The sequence below is a fragment of the Ixodes scapularis genome, unplaced genomic scaffold (genome assembly GCF_016920785.2).
Source record: "Ixodes scapularis isolate PalLabHiFi unplaced genomic scaffold, ASM1692078v2 PGA_scaffold5__190_contigs__length_132052651, whole genome shotgun sequence".
NCBI lineage: Eukaryota > Metazoa > Arthropoda > Arachnida > Ixodida > Ixodidae > Ixodes > Ixodes scapularis.
Window position 1 is genome coordinate 118,876,614 of NW_024609880.1, and position 21,734 is coordinate 118,898,347.

Genomic DNA, 21,734 nt, shown 5'->3' on the forward strand with positions numbered 1-21,734 from the left:
AGTTGCGACAGAAAATTGAGAGCGGAATCTCATCATGCGAATCAGGTTTTGGCGCCCATTCTCCGGCGTCCACGCGGAATGAATCGCCGGATGTCACATTATTCATGCCAAGTTTTGCATTGTAACGAGCCTCAGTAACTTCGTTCAGGCCACTCAAGTAGTCAGACATTGCCAGGAAGTCGTCGAATTAACAATTCCAACGCGAAAAAGAGCACGGGGACTCACACCGATGCCAACAACGTCGTATTTCAATGGTCCACACTCCATCGCGCATGCGCGGCGCCGGTGGCGTTCGCTAAGGGCGCTCCGGTTTTTTTGTAAACACGAGTTGGTCTATACTGCACTTCAATGTTCTTCTGTTGAAATCTTCCTGTGAATTATTTCTAAGCTCTGAATTTCTCATTGACCGAAGTGCCGATATGAAAACGTCTTTCTCGCACCGCCCTGTACCTGATGGGAGTGTAGTAAATTATTTTGTACAAATTCGACGGCGCAGAGGTTTTACCACCGTAGCACTCGTTCATAGTTTGAAATATACTCCTATAATCCCTTTTAATTTCTGGGACGTGCATGCCGAATCCGGCTTCGCCCCGTCCACTCCACAGAAAGTAACACACCCAACCCCCCCGAAAGAAAGCACTTTACCTAAGCATACTCACCATTAGAGCTAGCGAGAGTAGTGTGTTTCGTTTACCCTGAAATATATTACGCACCGAAAGTTGTTGGTAAAAAACTGCCACTTGGCGTAAAAAGCGATTTTTTTTCTTGTATAGGTGTTTTAGTTGTCGAATTCAAATATTTATATCTGAAGTCTCATATTCCAGAATGTTAAAATAAGAAATACCGTTCAGTTCAAAAAGGGTTTATATGCCATACAAAAGGAAGAGGATTAGGAGATGGCACGTGTGGTTTGGCTGACCAGTACGTACGTGTCACGACACTAACGAAAGGAGAGAATTAGTGACGAGTGATTGGATCAAGATGGAACTGTCCAGCTTAAACTCACAAAACTGGTCCTTCTGAATGACGCAGTCACAGCTGTCGGAAGGAGATTCAACGACGGCTATGCTTGTTAATCTTATCCAGAGAGGGCACCATACGTGTCAACAACCGCACGCTTTTTTTAGTTCATATTTGAGTGCAGGAGATTTGTCAGAATTCAATTGTCACTTTGATTTCTCACTAAAAGTAGACAATTACAGCGAATGTCACGCGAAGCGACAATAAGCGAAAAATAAAGTCAATAAATGCTGCTCGATGAAATTCGTACCCCCTTTAATTGACGACGGTTTTTGTTTAACCAACCTTTCGCATTGCTGCTGGCTCGGCTCGCGCTTTGGTCATCTGTAATTTGTTCGATCATTTTATTCTTGATTACTGTTTTAGTTTCATTTATTCTTTAGTTGAAGTGCCACGATGCGACAATTCTGCCCAGAACGATAGGTGGCGGCAACCACCCTTTACAATTCACAGGAAAACACTCTGAGGTTTCGCTTGTCCAGGAGTCCTTACTACGCGAAAGTTGTCGCCTCCGAGGCTATCTCTGCAGCCGTACTACCTGTATGCCTCACTCTGCTATTGTTATGTAGAGGAACTAAAGTCCCCTGATAGGGGAAGCAAGTCATTACTCGATCACGCACGTGTCGCGTGTACAGATGGCGCCGTTGTAGCGCCACGCATGCCAGAATCGGAGCTTAATTTCACGCGCCCGGCGTTCACAGAGTTTCGGCATTACGTAAGTTGATACGATCTGCAGGGGTCGCGTTTGAGAGAGCTCACTCTGCCATTGCAGGTTTAATCAATTAAACTCATACCTGTGCTCATCAGGCGTGATAAGGCCTAAAATTGTAATTTGTTGCAGATATTCGGCGGTTACTCGCCTATGGCGCCCGCGTTCGGCACTTAGGGTCCAGAAATGGCGTGAAGAAACTCGCGCAACTACGAAAACAAGCTAAGGCTGTTTGGTGCTTGAAAAAATAAAGTTGAAAGGCTGCCACAGCTGCTAGAGAAATGTTCCTTCACTCGGTCAGTATTATCGCTTGCCTTTGCGGTTGAATGATGCTAGCTAGGAAGCATAATAGAACCATTGCCAACCCTTTCGATGGGAGCGTCTCTAACTTTAATGGCAGATGTGTGAGGCATTTCTATCTTTGTCGGTCAGTGCAGACTGCGTGTGGTGTTATATGCTAAGGCGACAGCCAGTGCGCTGTCATCATTGCTTGCACCAATCATTGGTCATACATTTTGAGGGCACCGAGAAATTTTTGTATGCATGATCGCCTTCTGATGGTGCGACATACAGATGTAGGATCGGCGTTGGGCCCTTTACTCCCCCGACATGGCTGCTAAAATTTACAATGGAAACTCTTCGAGACGAGGCATGAACTTCCAAATGCCGCAAGGGTTGGGACCTCAAAATGGGCCTACTTATTTTGAAGTCCACATCCCTGTACCGACAGTTGTCCCTCCTGTGAGAGAATGCGTGGCTGTGCGCATTTCCTGTCTGTTGTCATTTTAGATTTCCTTCATCTGCTGCTAAGTAGGAGGGTAATGTTAATTCTTACAAGCATTACCCTGACGAGTAACCTTCAAAAATTACTTTATTTTATATCCTTGCGTCGCTTCCACCCACAAGTCAAAAATAACGATATTACATTAAAGGGGTCCTCTAATAATTTTTGAACTGGATCGAAATTTGCGTCGAAACAGTTTTCATAGAAAGTGGGAATAGGAAAGAAGGGCGTTTTTTTTTCCGAAACTTCACATTATTCTGGGAGTTACAAGAAAATAAAAATTACAAATACAAGCAAAACATTATCCCTCTTTGACGCATGTGGAAACATTCAATTATTAGAGGGTCGAAGAAAAGCGGCTGGCCAATTGACTGTGCGATAAGTTGATGGCTTCCGCACTGAGGGTGAACACATCGTCACCCTATTCATCAGGTTCCGAACGCGATCGGCGTTACCGTTAAACCTAGGCTGTTTATACGTTAACTTACGTAAAGGTTTTGCGCGCCAGTAAATATCAATAGGAAGTTTTAGTAGACCGTTTCCTCAGCCCGTTAAGCACCCGGATAGTGGTCCGTAATCCGCCACAAGACCTTGAACTCTGCAGACGAGGTTGGAGGTGCGCATGGGCAGCTGCGGCGTTCTCCTCACGGGTATAGCGTAGCGGAGGAGAAGAACGGTCTACTAGATTTTCCTACTGTCTCGCCTCCGGCCACCACGAGGGAAGAGGGGAAGGAGGAAGTCTCCTCTCCCCGAGATACTCTTTTTTGTGTCCCAGGCGTCGCTATTGTCCCTCTACAAGATTATAGAAGAATAACCCAGTAACTGAAAATTCACATAAAAGCGGCAATGGGGTTTGTTGCAGTGGCCCGATCGCTGGTGTCCTTCGGCCACCTTAGGGGCTGAAACGGATTTCTGTCTTCCTTCTTGGACAAAGTTTCCCGCTTTTACCAGAGTCTCTGGTTTTCTACATCATGATCAACATCCAGCAGCTCGCCTGCGCTCTTACAGTTTTTTTTTTTTTTTTGTTTCATTTAGGACATTTTTTCGACGTCAGCCATGCCGCAGCTTTGCTCGTTTCGAGACAATCTAAGACAGGATTGCGGCAATGTCACGTGCTCTCCGCTGGCTGCTCTCGGAGCGCTTGCCAGAGTGGGCGTTTATAACAAAAAATACAGTCGTGAAGCTCAGGATACAAACGTGCGATTGTCATTTATGGACATCGTGGATCGTATTCAGCCTATTTCTGAACACGACGGCTATGTTTCAAATTGAGTTGAACTATCATTTTAACACAGCTGATTGAAATGTAGACGAAACGTTTAACCGACAATTCTCCACATGAACGCAAAAATAACGCAGGAGTGCGAGATCCGTTAAAATGTTTCGAGTATTCTTGTAAACCAACTTGCGTCCTCTAATATTTAATAGAGTACAGCCGAAATGCACCTTGTTAAATCTCCAGCTTTGTTGTCTGTGTAGTATCCAAGGTTTCTACCACTGGTGACATAAGCAACAGGTTTGCAAAGACGGTCCGACCGGAAGTCGCTTGGGACGGAAGTGGCACTTTATGTTTGCAAACAATAAAAGGGTCAATACCAAATGATTGGCGAAAGAAAATATTCAAAAGAACACTGGAAAAGTCCCTAAAAAAAGTTATTTTTAAACTGTTTGGTTTTGACGCGCGTGTAAAAAAAAGTTAAAAAATTAAAACAATACTGACAGCGCGAGATTAATTTTTTTTTTTTTTTTTAAACTTGCGCGCAAAGTTTATGATTTCACGGAATGGTCATACGCTCTCTCAACCTGATTGTGATGGTCAAGCCGATCCACCTCTCTTCCACGCGCCGAAATGCCGAGACAGAATGCAAGTGGAAAGGAGGTAACTACCGATTCAATCGCGTCCCGCGCCGTCGATATTGCTCTAATTTTTTTGTTTCCTGTAAAATAATCTTTCGACACGCATGGCCCAACCTGACTGTTTAAAAAAATTTTTTTTTTCCTTTTCAAGGGTTTTTTAAGACTGCTTACGTGTAAATCTGCGCAAGCATTGTAGTCCCGCGGGTGAAATGTTTTCGAGCGATGTTTCTAGACGTATTAAAGTTTCGGACGACGTGTAGGACAAAGTTAGGACGACGTCCAAAAGATTGACGCCCAGTGCGGAGTCTACGACGACCTCTAAGTTATCGTCGAGGACGGCGTCAAGACGACGTCAAGGACGGCGTCTAGGAAGGCGTCTAGGACGACTTCTGGGACGACCCAAAGGACGGCGTCTAGAACGACTTCGAGAACGACGCCTGGACGCCTAGGACGACGTCGAGGAAGACACGTGGGGGACGATTTCTAGGAGGACCTCAAGGACGACGTGTATAGGACGACGTCTGAGACGACCTCAATGACGACTCCCAGTACGGCGTCGTCCTTGAGCATACGATTGAGTGGCCTAACGTCAGGCCACCGCATACCCGCGTCCCCCCCCCCCCCCCCCGCCCCCCTTCCTCCCGCTGCGCCGCCAGAAGTTCGGCTGGTTCCTTAGCAACATGACGCCGTTGCTATGGAGCCGCATGAGGCATCGCAGCCAATGGGAATTTAGGTGTCATTTCGCTCGCACGGACACCGGCTCCGTTCCATGGGATAGTTTGGGCTTTCGCAATAAAAACTAAACGCATTGTACCAAAACTTATTTTTATATACGAAAAGCTGGTGCCGTCACTACCCAAGCCGCAAGCTGCGATCGCCTCAGGGAGCGCTACGTGCTTCGCATTGTTATTAGGAGAGCCTTATCATTAATTATGTGATTCGGATACTTGTTTTCCGCTTGTTCTTCATTGAAACGAATGCTGTGCTCTATGTTGTAGGCGTGATATGCACTTTTCGCTTGAATCGCTCAAGGCTTCTTTTTTTTTATTTTGTCGTGAGTACGACGACACAAAGCAGTTCCAGAAATCCGATTTGTGAGCGAAATACAGCTTGGCTGTAATAAATGCAGATTTTTGGGCTAGTTGGTATTCTGAATTTGACGTCATGATGGCGCTAAAGACGAGGACAAAAGGGAGACTAGACAACACGGAACGCTGAGATGAAGGAGGTTATATGTAGGATTTAATATAACCTCTTTGGTTGAAATAGACCACTTTCAAAAGTCGCGTGCCGATTATTAGAGGGTAGGAACCACTGCACAATGGCGGGGCGACTGTATCGAGGAACGTGCAAGTCATTCCATAAGATAGCGAACTTTGGAGCGCGGTCAACGCTACGAGCCGACGAGCCAATCAAACAGCGTCGAAAGTGTAACGTCACTGCGATTATCACATTTTTTAATATGTGTGATTTTCCAGTGTGCCGCGAGGTTGAGGTTTTAATCCGCTATTGTGCAGGGGTTTCACAGCTGCCAACAGAGTGCCCTATATAGAAAGGGGTCTCTTCAGCATCATGGTGGAAAACAAAACATAGAAAAGAGACTTATTACATTAGGTGATTAATGGATTTTAGCAAAACATTTGATGTTTTAAACCACGAAATTGTGCTTGCGAAATTAAATCGCTATGGCGTCCGTAGTGTGCCACTGGCTTTACTGAAATAATATTTACAAGATCGAAAACAGTGTGTTCTTATTAATGGTCATTGCTCTTCTTTTCGAAATGTACAGCAAGGCGTCCTGCAAGGTAGTGTATTAGGACCTCCTTTGTTTAATGTCTTCATCAATGATATTGTGAGTATTGATAATGAGGCACAGTTTATTATTTATGCAGACGATAAAAGCCTGTTTTTCTCTGGTACTGATCCTAAGGCAGTAATATGTAAATCAAACTCTGTTCTAGAAAAGATTTCTCAGTGGTCTGGGGTAAATCGGCTCAACATAAACGCAACAAAATCGAAGGCTATTTTATTCAGGGCTACTAATAAACCAATCGTGGTAAATCATGCTATCCAACTTGGCACTTCGGAAATTGAACCAGTAACTAAACATAAAGCTATAGGTGTATTTTTTTTTCGGAGCAATTTCCGTGGGAATCTCATGTCAACAATCTAGTTAGTAAACTTTCTTGAATTGTCGGTATTGTCGCTCGTTGTCGGAGTGTTTTACCCCCAACATTAAGCTACAAATTTACCAGGCTCTGTTTCGGTCTCAAACTATTGCCATGTCGTGTGGGCTACAACGACAAAAAACTAAACTTAAAAATGTACTGATATTAAAAAAAAAAAAATAGTACGCTATATTGCGGATGTTCCGTATAGAGACCACACAAAACCTTCGATTACAAAATTTAGAACACTTCGTGCTGCGAGCATTTTTGGATACCGCTTACTCTGTGCGATTCGTTTTTCATATCAAGCATTTGTAGATTTTTTGTACATTATTTCAGGAAAGTGAACGATCGTAATGTTAACACACGCCGTGCAGAGACATATGTGGTCCCTCAATCTCGCACAAACTATAACTTTCAGTCACTACATTATAATGTACCATGCTTATTAAAAAAGTATATCAGAAATAACTTAAACATATACACGTTAAACAAAAAAGACCTCCGCTTGTACTGTGTGTAGCTTCGCGTAGTGAGATTTTGTATTACATATTTTGTTATGTGCTTTTTAATTAATTTTATTTTTATTTTTATGTAAAATGGGTTTTTCAGTGTCAAAGCTGCTGCCAATGGAAAGGGATCCCAGACCCAGTCAAGCTGTTTTTAACAGCTTTTTGTCTAATGATCCCTCCATTTTTCTGAAAAATAAAGATTTGATTTGATTTGACTTAATTTGACATTGGGTAGCAATATTTCTTGCTTTACACCAGCTTGCTGGCACTAGTGGGACCCAAGAACACTCGAACGCAACACCACTGACCAAGAAGCGTCTTCATCGCGGCGGAATTCAAAGGTTGAGAGCCGGGCTTTTCTTTCAGTCTCTCCTTCCGAAGCCACCTTTTGCTCCTTCGAGAAATTTGATGACGGAGCTGTGGGGACAATGGCAACAGTATGATCCCCTGGAATGCGTCATCGAGGTTTGCGGTGACGATATTCAAATGCAGCTCACACAGTGGACGCGGAGACTGCGTACGCATTCGACCTGGGCTCGTGACAATCGATGCCTCGACATGCATTCGGGTAGTGGCCTGTGTCCAATCGCTGCAACGACGACAATAGCCGAGCCCATAACAATGTCTGGAACTCAGCGCGTGTCCTGCTCTTTGCAAACCCCCAGCGCGGGGCTACGATCAACATTGGCGGCATTTGATCTTCTCCAGATCACGTAGCCGCTTGTTCTGGCTGCGAGTTGAGGAGATGAAAGTTGCTAATTCTTCCCTAATTCTTTTCCTGAAACTTCTATTGCGTGGGCTGAAAAACGAACGCGAGATTCATAGGTCATTAACGCCAGGGATCCGTTTTAAGCGGTATTTCCGCAAAGTACCAAAATTGTTGCATCACCCATTTAAGGGCAACAACCGACCACTTTCTTCAAAGTAACCTGCCTCAAAATATAGACGAGATCTCTTACTCCACCAGGAAATCACTGATTGCATAACGGATGAAGTATCTTGCATGGTATATCTTAGTTACAAAACAATCTTCTTACGGGACCATTTTTTTCCTACCATGGTTTGGGACCAATAGTTACGGGACCTTAGGTTCCGGGAGCAATACTTCCGGGACCATTTGTTCCTAAACCCGCAGCGATACTGTTTACCCGCTGTAAGTTTTTTTCGAGCGTGATTACTGCTGCAGAAATCCTAGAGTCCAAGGTGAGTTAAATCACCTAAAGCTGCCCAAAGCGACAGTCAAATGCGATGCTTACCTGCCTCTCAAAAAGGAGTCGAGATTTGGATTGCGTCAACATCGAAATGGTGCAATTCAAAGCATTCGCGAACCAGTAATTCAGCAGACGTTATCGCCTTCAGCAGAATCATCTGATAAGTCCGTCAGTGCCGGGCTTTTTTCGAATCCCTTAAAGGGCCCATAAACAAAAACAAAACAAAAACATTTTTTAACAGTCTGCATCGGGACAGGCGTGTAAAAACGCGTGTCCCGAAGCGCGAATAAAAAATATGTTTAGAGGATTGACGGCGCAAGCCGCAATTTAGTCAGTAGTCTCCTGCTTTCCACTTGTTTTCTCTCTCAGCATTTGGGGCGCGTGGAGGAGAGGGGGACCGGCTTCGTTTTCACGTTGAGGTGAAAAGAACGAATGGCCGAGATGGCCATTCCGCAATGACCCATGACGTCATGGACACATAGCGCGGAGTTTCAAATTAATTTCTCGCCGTCAATATTGCGCTAAAAATATTTTTTCGCGTAAATGTTATTTCTCGACACGCGTGTCTCAACCAGACTGTTTAAAAAACATTAGGTTTTTTCTTCAGGGGCCCTTTAAAGCAAAGGGACACTGACGTCCTCAAGAAATGCTTTTTCTGATTTTTTGCCAGGCGATTCGTTACGGTGAAAAAAAACTACCAAAGCAATAAAAATAAAAAAAAAAAACGCAATTGCTTGAAACGGGCACTTCTCGATCGGCGGTTTTCGGGCGGAAAGAAAACGAATTGCGAGCCGCGAATTGTGTCCTGGGTAGTTGGGCATTCATATGTCATGTACAGTTAGAAATCGTGGCGAGCATAAATACCATGTCAGTGCCCCTTTAAGCAACTCCTCCGAATGACATCGGGATAAACGCCGGCAAGTCGGTAAGTGGGACTATTTCGGGAGCGTTACCATTCCGTTGCCCAAACTTGTATGCTTAACTGATCAGATTAGATTACAGTTTAAAATTACGTAGGAATATTTTTTTAATGTTTTCTCGTCCTTCCTTTTGGTCATCTAGGTCGAGAATTTTATTGAATGGAAAGCGCCGAATGAACAAGGACGAAGGGGACAGAGACGAAGCGCTTCGTCTCTGTCCCCTTCTTCGTCCTTGTTCATTCGGCGCTTTCCATTCAGTGATGTACCAACTAGCCCATTTATCTATTTTATTCGAGAATTTCAATATATTTTGTTAAGTAATTACATAGCTGGTTTTTTTTTTCTTTTCAGGACTACCTAAATTACTTTTGCCTCTAGGTAGCCGAGTTTTATTCTCATACACGATGGCCCATGCGAGGTGCGGCCATTTGTCAATACAGCCCCGGGTGGACACGCCGTTGGCTGTGACAGCTCGCATTGGGTCGCAGGAGTCGTAGCTTTTGTCTTTTACGAAGTTACCTGGAACGGAGTATACCGGAAACAACTTGGTTTTCATTAAGACCTACTTTTCGCCAATTTCGAAATTTCAAAATAATCACGACAAACTTTTCTCATGCATATTACCCCATGGTAACAACTACACCACGGGCCATGAAAATTTGTGTCGGCGAAATATTTTCGAAACTGGCTGATTTTCGAGTTGCGCGTGCAGCACCGCAATCTCAACACATCACGTCAGTTTCCTTTAATCGCAAACCATAACTCGGAAAAAAAAAGGCATAAAAAAATCTTGATAGATTTTTTTTACCTTCATTTTCCTTACACGTGACACAGCTCGGGATTGAACAGGTGATTGTACTCCTTCGAGGATGTTGGAAAGTTTGGTAACGTTGACCAGAGTTTCACCACATTTTCAAAACCTGGAGAAACAACTTGTGACAGAAATCCATCAAACGTAGCTGGATATTCCTGGGGTGTAAGGCAGGACATTCATGTAGCCGCTATAGAGTCTGTCATCTCGTCTCGCTCTGTGGCCTGTGCGGTGCCTTTGTAGGCCGTGTCGTCTGCTCGTCGTGAAGTTCAGGGGCTCCTGTAGAGCCGCGACCCGAAGATGATGGGTCGAGAGTCAAGTCAATCTCAAAGCTCTGTTCGGAAATTTCTGTCCAGACATCAGCCTTCACATAAAGACAGCTGATTGTTGAACCTTCAATCTGAAGATTCAGAGTTGTTACGGCATCCATCCCCAACAATGATGGGCCGGCATTGCCTATATAAAACAGAACCCTGGCTGAACAATCCTTGGACGTCACTGTCCTGTTGAACGTGCCCAGGACTTCCATACGTTGCCGAAATGTATTGAGCGGTGTCACCGGCGGTGGGATGATCGAAATGATTTTCAAAGATTTCCTTCTTGACGATGGACACTGACGGGCCTTTACCCAAACAGTGGTCTACCGTTGATGCTTATGTTGATGGAAAATGTAATCCGGGATGGCGCAGATAGATGGCAAACCTGTTTCTCGTCATCCTCTCAGTCCGAAAAGAATTCTTGGATCTGCACGTGATATGTTTCTCGGAAAGGTCAGTGCCTGAGGGGGCACACGCGCTGGAAGTGTCCAATCTGTCCGGTACCATTGCATGCCCTTTCTCGTGCAAAACAGGTGTCGTAGCTCCGGCAGCGGTCCACCCCCAGTTACGTTAGTCCTCCCCAAATCCACAATATGCACGTAATCGATCTTCGCCGCTTAGGTGTTCGCGTTTGAAATGTTCGGCGCGGCGGTCCGAGCGCAATGAACGAAACCGATGGCTGGTCGTTATACTTCGGATCGAGATACTAAATTGTACTTCAGACAAAAAGGAGAACGAAGCACATGAAATTCGTTGACGGTGGCCGGCGGTCTGAGCGGCGGGCATGACGTTGCATGTGAGTTACTTTTCTTTGGTAACGGTTATCTCTACGGCTTCGGCCTTGACCCTTTCGATGTTCAGGACGATCTGAACACCTTGCTCAAAAGGAAGGTTGCTTTCCAGGAGTAGCTGTTCTCGAATTGCAGAAAGCGCTCCAGCCGTGAACTGTTCTCGTATGTTTTCGTCCTGCTAAGGACCAAAGTTGGCCGGGCCTGCTAAGTCTCGAAAGACAGCGATGTAATCCGACAAGGATTCTTCGGGCTGTTGATAGGGCCGGCGGAAGCGGCGACGCTCCAGACTTGCCTCGCACGACCTTTTGAAGTGCGAGCTAAGGACGTCGCCAGCATTTTGGTAGGCATTCCTTGTCGGAGTTCCAGAAGTGACTGCCGCTGACGTCGTTGCTGGCAACGGCACAGCGACAGCGCTGTAGGAAGGCAGGTTGTCGAAGGCCCGTTGACCCTCAACTACCAGGCAGTGCAGGACCAGGTATCGGCGGCGTTCCCAAGCTAGTTCGTGGTCGCCAGATGCCCTATGTAGCATTCGAACAGCGAAATCCATCACTCCCAGGGAATTAATATAGTCCATTGTTTGTTAAAGAACTTTTGAGAAGGCTTAACACCGAGTCCCTTCATCCTCGCCGCCAGAAAAAAAAAGTGGTGTCTGGAGAGCTGGAATGAAGCAACCACACAGAACTACGGCAAACACGACATCGTGATTCCTTTTGAGAGTGCTGAATCATCACGCCACAACGCCATAACCCTGGCCGATTATGTTTCAAAGTGGCCAGAAGTGCAATTCTGTTCAGAGGTCACCACCATAAGAGTCACATAATTCATGTACCTGGTGTTCTCCAGGCAATGTTTACCAAAGAGCCTAGTTTCCGACAAAGGTTCTTAGGTTTTTTCTAGACAATTCAAAGACTTTATAAATACTTCTGGAATGAAACAACATCCGAGTTTTGTGTGCTACCCGCAAGCCAACAGGCAAGTTGAACGTTTCTACAGAACATTCAAGGGATTCTTCCAATGTGCAAACGGCAGATAAAATCTACAGTAGTTGAGTACGTATACGCATATATAATATATGCACATCATATGCGACAACAGCTCTTTACTGCTCTGCTACTTTATGGGCGCAAGCCCCGGACGCGATTCAACATCTTGGGTCGTTAATCATCATTGTTTCTACGCAATACCTTTGAGGAAGTGCAGCGACTTCGGCGCCGTCTACGACAACATCAATACAAGTTCAAAGCTTACGCCGACCGAAAGAGAGGAGTTAGAACACTGAAGTTCAAGTTCTTTCTTTCTTATTCATTTTCTTTTCTCTGTTAACCCTCGGCTGACCTGTCTCCGTTACTTTCTCTCTAATTTCCCTTCCCATTTTTAACGTAATGAATTAATTTGTTCGGGCTTTTTTTTCCTTTTATTTACTTTTTTTTTAAATCGGAGGGTGCAAATGTATCTTTTTTAATTATTACTTACCAGTCACTTCGTTTTCTTTTGTATTTCTCCCTTTTCACTGCTTTTTACTGAAGATGAAAACGACCAGTCTCATGTCAGCCGCGCTTGCATATGGTCGTTCTATTCCGGCCCTCCAGACACCACAGTGACCGCTCGAGCGTCAAATATTCACACTTTTTCATTCAACATAAGTTGTCATACTCACCACATCGACACATCTGTTTAGCTTCCTCCTCGTCAGACCACTTTTTCCTTTGCCGAGGCGTTGCGAACACCACGGCAATCCAATGAGTGGCTCGCACCGCGACATGTCCATGCATGCACGCGATAAGGGGATAAAAGGGGCACATGGTAAATCTCACTTTATAAGTCTACCCCTTGGCTCATGCAATAAACAAAAATGTCGCTCCTTGGACCTGTGGTTGAACCTGGAGCTCATGATTCATGAGCCCAGGGTTTCATTCCTCTACTTGGACACTTCGATTTTTTCTTTCGAATTAATTTATGTCTCAATCACCCCAGATCAAGGGTGAACGGAGTATAGTGCCGTTCACAAACCCGACGAAGGAACGATGGGAAGCCGCGGTACGCAGCGAGGCCCTGAGCCAACAGCAACTGCTTGCAACAAGAGCAGCGACAGCGTCCAGGGCCGCTGGAGCCCTGGAGTAAGGGTAGCCTCCCATCGTCCTCCTTTTCTCTCTTTCCTTTATTAGACTCAATAAACATGTACTTAACAACAACCACCTTCTATCAGCTTGAGGCAGGGCAAAACTGAGTGAGTACTTTGCTACCCGCAACAAACGCGAGGGCTTAGTTGCTGTCTGGGCAGTCGCAAAATTTCGACCGGCTTGTTTTGACGCCCGTTCTTTTTTTTTTTTGTGATCATTAATCACTTGCTGCACTCTGCTAGCTTTCCTCTATGAAAAAGTCTGGACCGCACGCCCTTAGAAAGCAAAGAGTGTGATTGTGATTTTAACATGACCTATCTTTTTGTTTTGCTCCCACACCATGAACCCATGTCCAGTTAACACCTGGACGTTCTAGCCCCACACCATATTGACAACTGCGTGATTTATTTCGGTCGAGAGATTTCTTTTTTCAAAATGTCATTTTTCTTTTCGATTTACGTCGTTCCAAAGATTTACATTTTTAGTACGACTACTGGGAATCATTTCCAGTCATTTGCGAGACTAAAAATATTCAATGCTGTTGTTGTCAGTAGAGAGAAGAATTGAAATACTCCAGGAATATCTCGCAATCTCATATATTCATTCACTTATTTATTTCACATTAAGGGCCCGTTAAGGGCATTGCATAAGGGGCGGCGTAATCAGAATTTGAACAATATAAAAGTCAAAACACTAGCATGATACAATCAGGGAACTCGAAGAAATTACACAAAATTGGAGCTAAGGACTAGAAAGGTGTACTTTTACTGCAGAGGAGAAATCAGCAGGGTCCAAGATAATGACAAAGGAGGATGGGAGACTGTTCCAGTCTCTGATGGCTTGAGGAATAAATGACCGATTGAAAGCGTTAGTAGAGCCAGAAATGCGCTTGATAGTGCAGACGTTATTGAGGCGAGAATATGTTCGGTCGGGGGGTAATAACAAAGTTGTTTTGAGGTCGAGAATATGGTAGGAGATTTTGTGAATAAGGCATAGCTGAGAGGCTTTCCTGCGAAGCTGCAAAGAAGACGTCGTTAGTTGAGTTCTTAGCGCTGAGACACTTAAAGAAGTGTCATAAGAGGATGAAATGAAGCGAGCAGCTCTGTTCTGAACTGCCTCTAGGGTAATGGTGAGGTACAGTTGATGGGGATTCCAGTTGGTTGAGGCATATTCTACTTTTGGTTTGAGGTACGTGCCAAAAGCCAGCTTACGGACAAAGGCTGGAGCGCTTTTTAAGTTTCGTTTTATTAGTCCAAGAGCTCTAGTTGAATCGGCAGTAATGGCTTCGATGTGGTTATTCCAGAAAAGCTCAGATGTTAGTCTTACACCGTACTATTTATGCACAGTAGCGGTCTTAATCTGATCGGACTCAAAGAAGTGATTAAATGACAGGGTGGTTTATTTCTGATAAAGTGGAATAGTTTGCATTTAGATTTGTTTAATGACATTATTCACTCTTTCCACCAGTTGTTAATTTTAGCTAGATCTTCCTGAAGCTGAACGTGAAGCACACAGGTTACTCTGTTTTAGATCACGCAGTCGTCGGAGAAAACGCCTATTTTTGAAAAAAATCTAAATAGGAGTGTTATTAATAAATATTTAAAATAGTAAGGGCTCAAGCACGGACCCCTGGGAAACACCAGAAGATACATTTATTCAGGAAGATTTATGATCGTTAATGGACGTTAGCTGCACACGGGAAGAAAGAAAGTCACGAATCCATGCAAGCGTTGATTGGTCGAGGCAAAGAGATGATAGTTTAGAAAGAAGCCGTTGATGGCGGACACGGTTGAGCGCTATGAAAAAAGATCAGGAAAAACTACGTCAGCCTCGACATGACGTTCAAGCTTAGTATGCAAATCATGGATGAAGTCGCAGAGCTGCGTTTCGGAGGAAAATCCCTTTTGAAAACCGTGCTGCTGTTTAAAAAAAAAAGGAATGTGATTATGGGTGCTTCATGATAATGGAGTAGAGGATACGCTCAAGTAGTTCGCTGAAATGCAAGTCGAAGAAACAGGGCGATAAATAGATGCGAAAGAGCGGGTGCCCTGTTCAAAAACTGGGATAACCCTTCCAAAATTCTAGTCAAATGGAAGGCAGCTTTGAGATAAGGAGTGATTAAAGATGAGTTTCATACACTTACTGGAAATAACAATGGTGTTTTTTTTTTTATTTTAGAGTATGTTATGAGTTCTAGCCGACGAGGTAAGTTTTAGTTTATCAATCAGTTTTTTTAATACCTGTAGAGTTAACACTAATAGGATGCATGCGCTCGTAAAGCTTTCAGGTAGCGTGGGGACAGAGTCCGCGCACTCGTTAGTAAACACTGATGAAAACTATTCGTTAAAAACCCTTAGACAATCACTCCCCGGAATGGGGTCACCGTTAGCGTGATTAAAGTGGATGGTAGAGATGCCATCCATTGGTGACACAAACTTCCCAAACTTTCTAGGATTACTACGGAGTATGCAAATTAAGTCATTATAAAAAAAAAACTTTCTTTTTGGCAATCTAAGGTATATATATGTATGTAGGGCGGAATTATAAGCATCCCAGGCCTGTGTCGTACCAACACGTTTAGCTTTTGCAAAGAGCCTTTTTTCTTGTTACTTAAGGAGAGCAGTGTTTTGGTAAACCATGGTTTAGTTGAGTCGATCCGTATACGGACAAAATGGGAACAAAATATTTACGAGATTATGTATTTTAATTTTTAATAACACCAAATTTTCTTCTACTGACCTCCGATAAAAATTCGCATTGAAGTAGTCGAAAATATGGTCAGCTCACGGTTTTTTGATTCATAGTTGGCGTTGTTATAATCGTGACTGAGCTTGCAAATGGGATGTTTCACAAGGACGGGTAGTGACAAGATCAGGTGATGTTGTTAGGATGAAGACGAGATCGAATGTTATCTGAACAACTAGGTTGGTCAACTACGTGTGTAAAGCTTAAAGTGAGACGCATATCCAGAAAGAGGTTAGCTGCAGAGCTTCCCGATGATAGGTTTGACCACTTAATAAGGGGAAAGTTGAAGTCACCAATTAATACCATATCGGTTTTTGGAAAAGGATTTTTTACATCAAGTAGGACTGAGTATGAATCGGTATGAAAGGATGAAACACAATCAGGTGTCGAATAACAGACACCAAGAACCACTTTACTAAATGATGTACAAACGCATATGCAAAAGAGTTCTAAGCCATGATTCATTAAACAGATGTCGGAAGAAGAAATGTTTCTTTTTATGGCAATGAGCACGCCGCCTTCCCGTCTGCCGAGCCGATCACGCCGGAATATGTTGTAGTTAAGATGAGTCGGAAAAATATTTTATCTTCGATATCGGGTTGCAGCCACGTTCTGTAAGGATAATTATATCCGAAGAATAGTTCTCCCGTACGCTAGGAAGCTTATCTCTTCTTACACGATGCTGCGGGTGTTTGTGGAAAGGACAGATAATTGTTGGTTTTTATCGCGTGCTGCGGCATGACGGGGGGAAGATAGAGACTTTTGTTTGTTATGCGGACATGCCATTGGTTATAGTAGACCCCTTTCGAAATACGGCTCTCTGTTGCCAGCTGTAGAATTCCTGCACAATGGCGGACTGAAACCGCAACGTCACGGTACACTTTATGCGTTTGGTGGGAGAACACACCCACAGAAAAGGTGATAAGCGCAGTGACGTTGCACTTTCGACGCTGTTTAATTGGCTCGTAGGCTCCTAGCGTGTGCCGCTCTTCGACGCTCGCTATCTTATGGAATGACTTGCTTGTTCCACGATGTCAGTTGTTCCGCCATTGTGCAGTGGCTCCGACCTTCCAATAATCGACACCGAATTTCAAAAGGGGTCTATAGTTCAACAACAGACTGGGACGCCTGGTGAACGAAAAAACGTTTGTTATTAATATGTAGCTTGTCAAAGCCAAGTTTAAACGGTACATTTAGACTTCTCCCGTACTCGAAAAGGGTGCTACGGCCAGTCGCACAAACTGAGAAGCTTAAATCCGGCAGCCAAAATGTTTTTTTTTTGTCGTTGTATCTGGCAAACTTGACAATGATAGACCTGTTTTTTTCTTGCTGATATCTGCCTAGGCGATGCGATCGTTCAAGATTCGACGTGTCTAACTGAATACCTAACTTCTACGTGCAAAACTCGATGACTTTTACATTGGATTGAGCCCAAGTCGTGGTTGAACTATCTGGGCACCCAAAAAACGACAAATTTCATCTACTAAGCCTATTTCATTGTCCTCACACTGCCTCTGAATAGTTGCCAGCACAACAGAAATATCTGGTAAATATCTTATCATCTTCAGGGTGGAGTAGCTAACGAAAATGAACAATTCCTATCAAGCACAGCAGAATGAACATTATGCGTTTTGCTGCAGCAGCCGCAGCAAAAAACAAATTGACAAAGTTTTCGCATAGCACAAGGTGAATGTATTGCACACGTCATTCAACGCCTACCAAGGAGCGAATCCTGAACAATAATATAGTTCAAAGACGTCGTGCACGTTTATGACGATGTATTGTAGTTGTTAAATAATAGCCGAGAGCCGCATAAATCCTGGAGCAATGCACTTGCTTGCTGAGTAATTCTTAAATTGCTTTCCGCAGAAAAAAACAATTGAATATATAAAACATGGCGGCGTAACGATTTTTGTATGTTCAGCACATACCGCTTAGATACAAACCTCTACGCTTTTAACCCACGCATCAGGCGTTAGTTAAGACTTAGTTACTGAAAGCCACAGGCACCAAGTCTCAAAGTTCTGTTGTATTTTTTATCCTCTTTTTTTTTTTTTTGCTTAAGTTGCCATAGGACCCGAAACTTCGAAACAGGAGTAATGGGAGTTGCAAGTGCTGTCAGACGACTAGATACCGGTACTTCAACAAACAACTACGTGCGAAACATGTGGATAACGTCGGCATGGTATGGCAGCACAATTGGAATCAGTAGTAACAGATAACTCCGAACTGAATTGCACACACCAAATCGTGATGAAAAAGGGAAACAACACTCTTGTCGACAGATATATTCTAACTAAAAGAGAGTCAATGTGCAAGGAGGCGAGCTGGCGTTAGTTAATCATTTTGTGTAACAGCCAAAAATGAGGTGACAAAAAAAGGCTTTGTAAACAAAGAAAATAACTCATGGGGAACTTCTCAATCGAGGAAAAAGAAACAGCAGGGGTTATTGGTGACACTAGCCACCAAAAAGCGTCTCTGTGATCGGCTTTTGTGATTGGGCAAACGCTCACTATGATGTCTTTATTAACTTTGACGGTGCTATTTTAACAAAGCGATGACTCCAAGCTTCTATCGCACTTTCTGCACGCACCATCGCCGGATTAACAACCGCTGCAATATTATCCTCTGCATTTTCCCCTTTTGTAATGGTTACAGAGTTCAATAAAACATTAGGGAAAACCCCGGAAAATTAAAAAAAAATTGATATACGTAATTTAATCGACACTACGTTTTGTCATGCAGACATAATATGTCAAAAATATAGGGATTTCTTGTCCCTTAAAGGTAACAACAGCCATCCGTCTTTTTACCCTGAGGAGTTGAGCACTTACTATGCGTTGTGTGCGGCACCCTAAGTTAGTTATAAAGGCCTCAGAGATCTTCCCTTCGTCAATGCTGTATATAATATATGGAGTCTGATTATCCGCCACGGCTCTATAAGTATCAAATTCTAAACTTTTAGTGTTGCAGTTGAAGCATTTATTTTTTCTGTAGTTTGTAGAATTCAGGGATAAGTGAAGGTTCGTAAAAGCCAAAAAAGACGATGTTCACGGGAGGTTCAATGCTAATTCGGTAGTCATCGTCAGCAAGATAAGTTCCCGCTTGGCCATTTATGGGGCGGTAAATGTCGTTGCGCGTTAAATCGAAAACATTGATACGGTCGGCAAGCCTCAGTATCAGAATTCGGCGCGTCAACGTAACCGACTTACGTAGATTATGCCACAATGCGCCAGCACTTGTGGCTTCAACGAAATACCGCCCAGCCTATCCAATATGGGCGTGCATGGGATCGGCGGGCGTTGCGTCACCGTCAGTGTCGGTGCCCTGGCTTTCCTCGGTGATGGGCTCCCATTGTACGTAGGGCATAGTTTCACACTCAGTTACCCGAGGGAGGGGTCTAGGTGCGGTTTGTTTTCCACGATTCATCGAAGGCGGGTTTAGACAGGCGAGAACACCGAAGGGGTCATAGACCTCATCTGTCGATTTATCGATGAAAGTGAAAGTCTTTTCTCTACCAAATGTATAAGGCTTCGAAAACTCCATTCCTGCTTGGCTTGAGGCCAAGCTCACCCACAGTTTCGTTGAACCGGACCAAAATTCCGAATCCCAAATGTCCGGTACTGCGTTGTCAAATCTAGAGCACCGGTTGACCTCATTGTTTCCGAAAAGGCCACAGTAAAAATCTGTTGAATGCAAAGGACTTTTTAATGCAAATTATTACTATGATGATATAAGATGATCCTACCATTTCAAAGCTTTCCTGTCTTCCATTCGTTTTTTTTTTTTGACAGATTTATTTCGCTGGTGTCATTCAAAACTTACATTTTACCAGAAACTGGAAGTCTTGGTTGTCTATGCTCTCTAACTCTAACGGTTGCGCAAAATTTTCTTCCCCACAAGAAATAGAACATGTATGAGCACAAAATATATACTCCAGTGCAGGGGTTTTCACAGCCCGGCCTGCGGCTCGCTTCCAGCAGGCAACCTGCTACCGGCACAAACATAAGCAAACTGCACCGGAACCCGCAAAACCGCGTAAACGAAGTTACGAGAAAAAAACGAGAGAAAACTGCCTGCCGTAAGACACGTTCTCTCGTCAAATTATTAATGGACAATATGCAAAACTAAGCGCCCCTATCGGCTCAGGTGCATTCTGGGAAATGTTTGCCAACGAAATTTTTATTTCGGTTTCCTCCATCGGACCGTGGCCAGCCGAAAGCGGACACCACGCTCCTTAACGCTACACTCTAAACACATATCTGAGCGTCTGCTTACAATCAAACACTCAAAGAGCCAATCTCTGCAATCTACGAAAACAGCTCAGCGAATGATGAGGCGGAACACAAGTTCAGGAAAGAGGAAGACGAGGTGGCAGCGCGTGGCCAAATGAATCGGGACAATGAAAGTGAATGAAGAAGATGGATTAAGAACGAAGGATAAAACACTACAGAAGGCATTGGGAAAGCACGATGCTCATCTTGCTGCTGGCCATCCTCCAAGTCTTTCGATGTCGAAAACAAACACCCACGAGGAGTCGATGTGTAAAGCAATGCTGGCCGATCGAGACTAGGTTTAGTTTTGTTGATGCCATGTGGCTTGCCTTCGACATGAATCAGTTAACGTCTGATAAAGTCACGAAAGAAAAGTATATGTACTGCATCACATGCACACATACGTAACACTACCAAGTCTCGAACAGGTACGCTGCGTTGAGGGGCGTAGTGCAGGTTCGCGGTCCGACGCAGGAAACCGAAACTAAAATTCTAAAATCCTCGTTGAGAAATGTTTCCCTGAATGCAGCTGAGCCGCTAAGGGCGCCTCGGTTTTGCACATAGTCTATTGGACGTTCTCTTAGAATGAAACTTTTCATAAGTATTTACTTGGGACAAACAGGTATTGTGAAGGACCACTACTTGCATAATCCTGATTACCTGCCTTCAAGGGTGGACCACCCGCTAAAAATAAAGAATATTAGGCGTAAAACGGAAATGTTTAAGAACTCATATTTCCCAAAATCAATTAGTGATTGGAACAGTCTTCCACAGCACGTGGTCGCTAAAACTTCGGATGCTATGTTTTCCACCTCATTATTAGACATCCTTTAATATTTGTGCGCTGTGTTTTTGTTTTGTACTGTTATGTTTCTGATTTTGTGTAACAGTTTTTTAACAGTCTTATTGCACTTCTTTCAATCAGTAGTCTTACTTTTTATTGACATGTTTGATACAATGTGACGTATAATCGTTTTACTTTCCTGTACCATGTACCCCCTACAATAATGCCCCTGTGGCGATGTAGGTACTGTGTAAATAAATAAATAAATAAATGAAAATCAGCAGCATTGACCCTCTTAATCCCCTGTTTTACATTTGTGTAACTCCGTATGTTAACATTAATTTATGTTCCTATGTATACTGTGTTTTAGGAACACCGTGTTGTACCATGTTGTACCTATTGCATATTTTCAGCATCAGTTCTATCACTCTCACTAGTCTTCTACCCTGTGTGGGCGTTCCAAAGTTTCTTTCTCCTTTCATTTATGCCTGGTATGTTTTCTGAAATCCAATTATTGTGGAATGTCATAATTGGCTACATATTTAATTTGATAACAAAGTCTATATGTATTCGCCCACCTTCGATTATTTTTGTGATGTTTACTCTAACTTCAAATTTTGCAATTAAGTGCTCATATACCTCGAAATATTTATTTGGATTTTTCCCATTTATATTTACCTACTTACTTTTCGGGCCCTCCAGACCTTGATA